The sequence below is a fragment of the Eschrichtius robustus genome, chromosome 5 (genome assembly GCF_028021215.1).
Source record: "Eschrichtius robustus isolate mEscRob2 chromosome 5, mEscRob2.pri, whole genome shotgun sequence".
Classification (NCBI taxonomy): domain Eukaryota; kingdom Metazoa; phylum Chordata; class Mammalia; order Artiodactyla; family Eschrichtiidae; genus Eschrichtius; species Eschrichtius robustus.
Genome location: NC_090828.1, coordinates 21094069 through 21100786, shown reverse-complemented (window position 1 = coordinate 21100786; position 6718 = coordinate 21094069).

Sequence of the window (6718 nt, the reverse complement as noted above, 5' to 3'; positions counted from 1 at the left end):
CCAGCTGAGGCTCTGGCCACCTTCCTGCCCTTGGGTGGGCCCTGGGGGAGGAAGGGTGGAGCCTGTGTCTCTTTCTCTCTCTCACATTCAGATGACACTGCAGAGGAAGAAAGGGAGCAGGGAAACAGTGGAATTGGGATCCTCTGGCCCCTGAAGTCAAGGAGAGCTCCCTTGCCCAGAGGGAGACGTCTACTCAGCCCCCAAGGAAAAGGAGTGGGGCTGTTGTGACCTGAGAATCCAGGCCTGCTCGCCGATGGGCCCGAGGAGCTGTCTGGCCCCAGAATAGCACGTGTTGACCAGTGCCGAGGGACTAGGGAACCAGGCACAGAAGTGGGCCCTATTTCTGAAGCACGATTCTGTGTGAGAGCTCTGCCCGCTTGGTTCTGTTGGCCCCTTCAGCCCCGGCCAATTCCAGGGGGCTCCTCACTTTGTGGGGGGCCGTGGGGGAAGGAGTGCTCAGTGCTTTCAGACCCGCTGTCCACACACGGCCCCATTGGCCCCATCTTTCACGGTGCCACCCCTCTTCTGTGGCATCTGACCCCTTCCTGCCATGGAGGAGGGGACCGGAGGCAGCTTCGCCTGATCCACCTCCCTCCTGACCGTCCATTTAGCATCTCAGGAGAGGCAGAGGGATACCTGGGGCCCGGACCAGGGGTGAGACGAGTTTCACTCCTTGAAGAAGAAAACCAGGTCCCCCAAAGCAGACATCGCCATTCAGAGTATCTAGGCTGGGCCAGTAGCTAGTGGCTGGCCGCTCCGGAAGTGCATTAATTCAGTTAATCATCATGACTCCACAAATGAGGTGCTATTATTAGCTCCACTTCACAGATGCGGAAATGGTCCCTGGAAGTGCCCGACCTCCATCGCCCAGGGCTGGGGCCCCTAACTCCAGAGTGGGGATACTGCTCAGCCCTGAGTTACACTGCCCCCTGTGGGCGGAAGCAGGGCGGATGCTCGGGGAGAGCCTGGAGGGCTTTGGGCGCTGGTTGGATCTGCAGCCTGTGTGTCACCAGTCCCTACACGAATTTTCTTTCATCTACTGATGGGTGTTCCCACCACCCCTCTCCCATCCCCTCAGCTGTAGTCGGCAGCCGGTGGCTGCTGTCCTGGGTGGGGCAGCCGTGCTGGCTTTCCCAGCAAGGGCAGTGATTTTCAACTTGGCTAACGTTTGAACTGACTGGGGCACTAAAACAAATTTTCACGCTGACGCTGATGCCCCACCATCAGGAATTCTGATCTGATTGGTCTGGAGTGGACTGCAGGCGTTTTTTCTCTCTCTCTCTCTCTTTTTTTTTTTAACATTAATTGATTAATTAAGGTTCTAGTGCAAAGCCAAGGAGTAAGGCAATGAATACTGAAGTCGAACACCTGGGTTTGAATTCTGTCCCTTACTATTCCATTGCCCTGGATCTACATTACTCGCCTTCTCTGAGCCTCAGTTTTCCTCATCTGTTTAATGGGGATGGTTTCAGCCTCAACAGGGTTGATATCTAATATCACCCAATTGATAACAGGGTGGTTATTAATGTGAGACAATAGATGTGAATGTGCTTTGAGAACTACAGGAGTGTACCAAATGAAAGGGGTTATTATCATGGGGCCACTGCTGGGGTCAGCCCTCATGCCAGCCCCCATGCCCCAAGGTTGCTAACTCACTTGGGTCCTTTCTGTAATATTTTTGCAGCGTACTCCTGAGGATGCCACAGTCTCCCTGCCCATTTCCATGTCACTTGCCTGCAGCCTCCTTGTACTCTAAACCCTCTGAAGAGGTGGATTTTACCGGTATGTGAGCAGCACTTCTGCTGTGGCTCTAGCTACAGGAACCGCACTGACTGATGTATACTGTGACCTAGAAACCTTTTCTGAGGGAAAGCTTAATTGCATCCATGTGGGATGATGGTTGGCTGGGCAGGGATCTTGAAGATGTCAAGCTGATTGCTCACCTTCTGGAACTGTTTAAATTTTAGTTCAGGACGGGCAGTTGACAAACACTGCGGCTATACTGCCACTGTGTGGCAGCATGGGAAACTGAGTTTACACTGTCTCAAAGCGTCATTTGCTTAAGAGGCGGTCCCAGGAGTCCAGAATGAGTCAACTGGGGATGCTTGTTGAACTTGCGAACTACGGGATCTATCCTAGGTTGCCTATTCTTATGCCCTCCGAATGTGGAGAATCACCGCTGTGGCGACTGCATTTGTCAGATGTGTCTGGAGTACTAGCTACATGTGATGGGATAGTTGAGAGCATGGGCTTGGAGGTAAGGCAGTCTTGGAACAGAATTTGGAGGCTGCTACTTATGACTTGTGACTTTGGACACATTTCTAACCTCTGAACCTCATTTGTTTTCATCCTTAAATGTTGAGATAATTTCTCTCTCAAAGAATTGCTTTGAGAATATAAACTCATTTCTGTCGTATAATAAGTGCTGCCTACAGGCAGTTAGTACTGTATCCTGGGCTCAGTGTTAGGGTTTTAGGATATGAAGGTGAAAAAGATTATGGTCCCTGTCCTGAAGGGGCTGACATTCTAGTAGAGGGAAGCAGCCATATAACGGAGGTATGCCTGGTGCAATTAGGAGGAACAGTTGTCTCAGGAGGCGTGTAAGGACAGAGCTGTAAGGAGGAAATAGGAATTTGGGGAAAGGCGTGGGGTGTGTGTGTGTGTGTGTGTGTGCACGCATGTGTGGTGGAGTTCAGACAGAGAGACCAGCATGAGCTACACAGTGAACGTGGAGACCTGCCGATGGTTGAGGTTGCCTATGGTATGGGAGGTGCAGGGCGAGGAAGGCCCACCAGGAAGGACCTTGGGTGTCTTGATGAAGGATTTTAGACCGAACGCTCTCAAGAGTCAAGGAAGGAATTTAGGCAGAGGATGACATGACTGGATCTGTGTTTTAGAAAGTGAACTCTGCGATGTCTAGCATGGAGGACACGGGTGGGGATGGAAGGTCCCGGCAGGAAGAAACTGTGGTGATCCAGGTGAGAAGTGAGCGTGGTCTGAACCGGGCAGGGCAGGTGGTGAGAACGGTCAGATCAGAGAGCTGTCAACGAGGTAGCTTATTCCTGAGATTTGGGGACTTATTAGACATTGGGGGTAAAGGAAGGCTGGGTTTGGCAATTGGGTAGATGCCATTCTCTGAGAGAGCAAAGGAAGGAGAGAGATGGAGAGGAGGAGGAGAGGGGAGATGAAGAGGGGAGAGCTTAAGAGGGAAGATGAGTTCAAATTTTGTTCGTGGTTTTGAACTGGTGCTTTTAAGGTATAAAGTGAAATAGACAGGTGAAGTACCTGAGCTTACAGTACGAGTTCAGTTTTGGACACGTTGAACTTGAGTTGTCTGGGGGACTTTGAGTGGAGAAGATATCCTCGACTTTCCCCTCATCCCGACATCCAGTTAATGAACAATTCCCATCAGCTCTAAACACAAGGTACTTTTCCTATCCATCCCCTTCTCTCCCTCTCCTCTGTTGCCGAAACAGCAGGAGAGGGGATGGTCGATGGGGGAGATGGGGAGCAGCGGGCAGGGAGAGAGAAAGAAGGGGACTGTCCCTTGGAAACAGAGGAGGACTGATGGGGGAGGTGGGAGAGAACATGAGAGAGGTTGACTCCATAGGGGTTGGGAGGAGAAGATAGGACGTCCTCAGAGGTGGGTCTTGGTTTTCTCTGATAGCAAGAAGGGAGGATGAGTGTGAGAGTGCTTTGGGGAATGTGGGAGGTTCCCCAGGCAGGATTTGGAGGTTGGGGATTCTGTGGTGGTGTCAGCCCACACGATGCTGGGACTTTCTCCAGCAGGGCTCAGGGGGCTGTGCAGGAGTGACAAGGGGAGGTTTATCCAGGGCCGAGGGGCTGCAGGGCAGGTGACACCCAGACAAGTAGATGCTAACAGTGGAGCCATGGGCTCCAGGATCCCCGGGGAAGAGCCGGGGAGGGTTGATGAATCGAACAGCAGAATAGGGGAGACCAAAGGCTCTCGTTCTCCACTGAGTAAAACGCTGACATTGCAGCGCCCTCACTCCATTTCTCTCACTGGAATAGCTGACTGTGCTTGGAATGGGAGAGGGGGATCTTCAGATTTTCCATGCGGAACCCTTGAGGGTACCCAGGCTCAGAGAGGGGCTTCAGTGGATGGAGGTGAGACCGTGGAGTTGAGAGTGTTTCTAAGAGTGTGGCCTTGGACCAGCTGCCAAACCTGGGGGTGAGGGTGGGACAGAGCAGACCCCAGGCCCCAGCCCAGTCCTACCGGCTCACAAGGCCCCCAGGTGAACATGTGGTCAGCAACGTGCTATGGGTCCCGATGATGAACTGTACAGGGAGGGGCGGGACCAGGAGCACAGCAGCCCGGAGCCAGGTCCCAAATGATGTGGGTAGCTGAGCGGGATGTCCAGAGGTGAGGGCTGTAGGAGTAGGGGGCATGGTGGAGTGGGCCCGGGGGTGGCATGGGCCCTGAAGGGGGAGCAAGTCGGAGAGGAATCCTGGCCCACTCCCGCCCCGCACCACCACCGACCCCGCCCGCCCCGGCAGTACGTGGATGAGCAGCTGCCAATGGAGAGGCCAGGAGACAGTCCCGGGTCAGGTGATGCCATGTGGCCAGACCTGGGCCGAACGGCCTTCCTGCGCGCTGCTCTTCCTGTCCCTGCCCAACACAACTCATCAGCACCCCTGCCCAGGAAAGTGAGGAAGGCCGGTCCCTCTCTGGCCTCCCAGCGCAGCTGTCACACCTTCCATCTCTGCCGCCACTGCCGGGCTCTGGCTGAACGGCTGCACGTCTGCAAAGCTGTGCACGGGCCCAGTGGTCTCAGGGAAGAGAGCTTCAGTGATGCTTCCGAAGGACACATGCCCAATGACAGGCCAGCCCCTTGCCAGGCAGGGACACTCCCAATGTCTCTGCTTGACATGTGACTCGGACGGGGCAGGGCACCGGGGGGTCCGGGTCGGGCAGAGTGGAGATGCCCCCAGCTCCGTCCCCCTGCTGTGCCCATGGACGGAGGCCCTTGTTGGGGGTGGTCAGGGGGATGCATGAAGGGCAGTGCCCTGCTGTGGGCTCGCAGATAAAGAGGGGACATGGAGATGAGGAGAAGGGGCCGGAGGAAGGAAGGGCGGATGGTAGGACAGTGTAGGAATTGCGGTCCTTACGCCACTGGAGGATTGAAATCAGAGTTACTAGCCATTTCATAACTTTCCTCTTCAGCGGGCGGAAATGGCAACGGGGTGCTGGGCAGGAGCAGGAGGTAGGATTCACCTCTGCCAGAGGTTCCCAGGAGTTAAGAGCTTGAGAGGAACATTCTAGCAATGCCTTCCTTAAAGTCCTCTTCGAGGAGAAGAGACCCATCATTTGCTTAGGAGTTGATTAAGATCATTTCTTCAGCAGCAGCAGCTGAGATTAGATGGTAAAAATGATAATAGTCCTAGTGATAACAGCTGCTGGAGCTGCAGGACCACCCTCCCTCCTAAGCGCCTTGTGTAGTGAACTCACTGAAAGGGTTTTGGAGAGATGGAGAAGGGGGCACCTGGGTTTGGGTCTGGGGGCCCCTCTGGAGGGAGCAGGCCCTGGTTTTGCCTCCACCTGGTCCTCTCTCCTTCCCTCTGTCCTCTCTCTCCCTTCGCCTACCTTCCCTGGACCCTCGGAGGAAGCTGACGCAGGCTAACTGAATGCATAACTTTATTAAATAAATGCTTTGTCACGACAAAAGACAAAGATCAAGGAGTAACATAAATTATAAGTTGAATAAATAGTATACAGCAATCTTCACTTTTTTAATAAAACGTGAGATCCTCAGGTTTTTTGTTTTGTTTTTTTTGTTTTTTTCATTTTTTATTTCCTTACGTACAAAACACTAAACAGGAGGCGAGCTCTTCCACATTCAGGTGATTTTTTTCCCCCCGCTTTTTCTTTTTTCTTTTTTTTCCACAAACAGGTTTTGTTTGTTGGTTTATTTTTTTCATCCTTTTCACCAGTAAAGATTATGAGCATTTATTAAAAAAAAAAAAAAGTTGAAAACAAAAAAAGAGGAGAGAATAGCGCTATGGTATGTATGTATGTCAAATTATAAAGAACTACAGTAATATGTGCTGTGGTTATTGCTGTCTAAAAAACAAACAAACCGGTAGGCAACTCGGAATCTGAAGGAATCTTGTCTGACAACTGTCTATCCGTGTGGGCTACTGTGTGATGCTGGTGGTGGACGGTCCGGGACTCAGGCTGGTGGCCGAGGACCAGAGAGGTGGGGTGAACGGGTGCAGGGCGGCTGACCCCCTTCACCTCCCCTTTCTCCCATCCAAAAAAAGTTAAAGAGAGGAGGCCAGAGTCTGTGGAAATGGCTAAACTATATACTCCATTAGAAAACCAAGAAAGTATGTTTAAAAAAAGACACCAAAAGCCTATGAGAAAAAAAAAAAAAAGTAGAGAATAGTGCAAAATAAGTCTTGCACTTTAGTGGTTTTAAAAATAAAGACAGTACAACGCCCAGGTTGCTGGTTGGTAACCTCCGTTCCCTTGGCCCACTACCTCTCAAAATAGAGCCTCCTTTCTCTTGGAAGCCAAATCTGTCCCCTCTGAGACCAGAGGGTTGCTTCTCCTTGCCCCACTCCTCTCTGCAATTCCCATCTGAGCTGGTGCCCTCTTGGGGGCTGAGCGGATGGAGGGGGGGCACTGCCCCACCTGGAGGGGGGCTTGGCAGTTGCTTGGTAGCCCTGTGGCTGCTGACGAGCTGGGCAGTGGGAG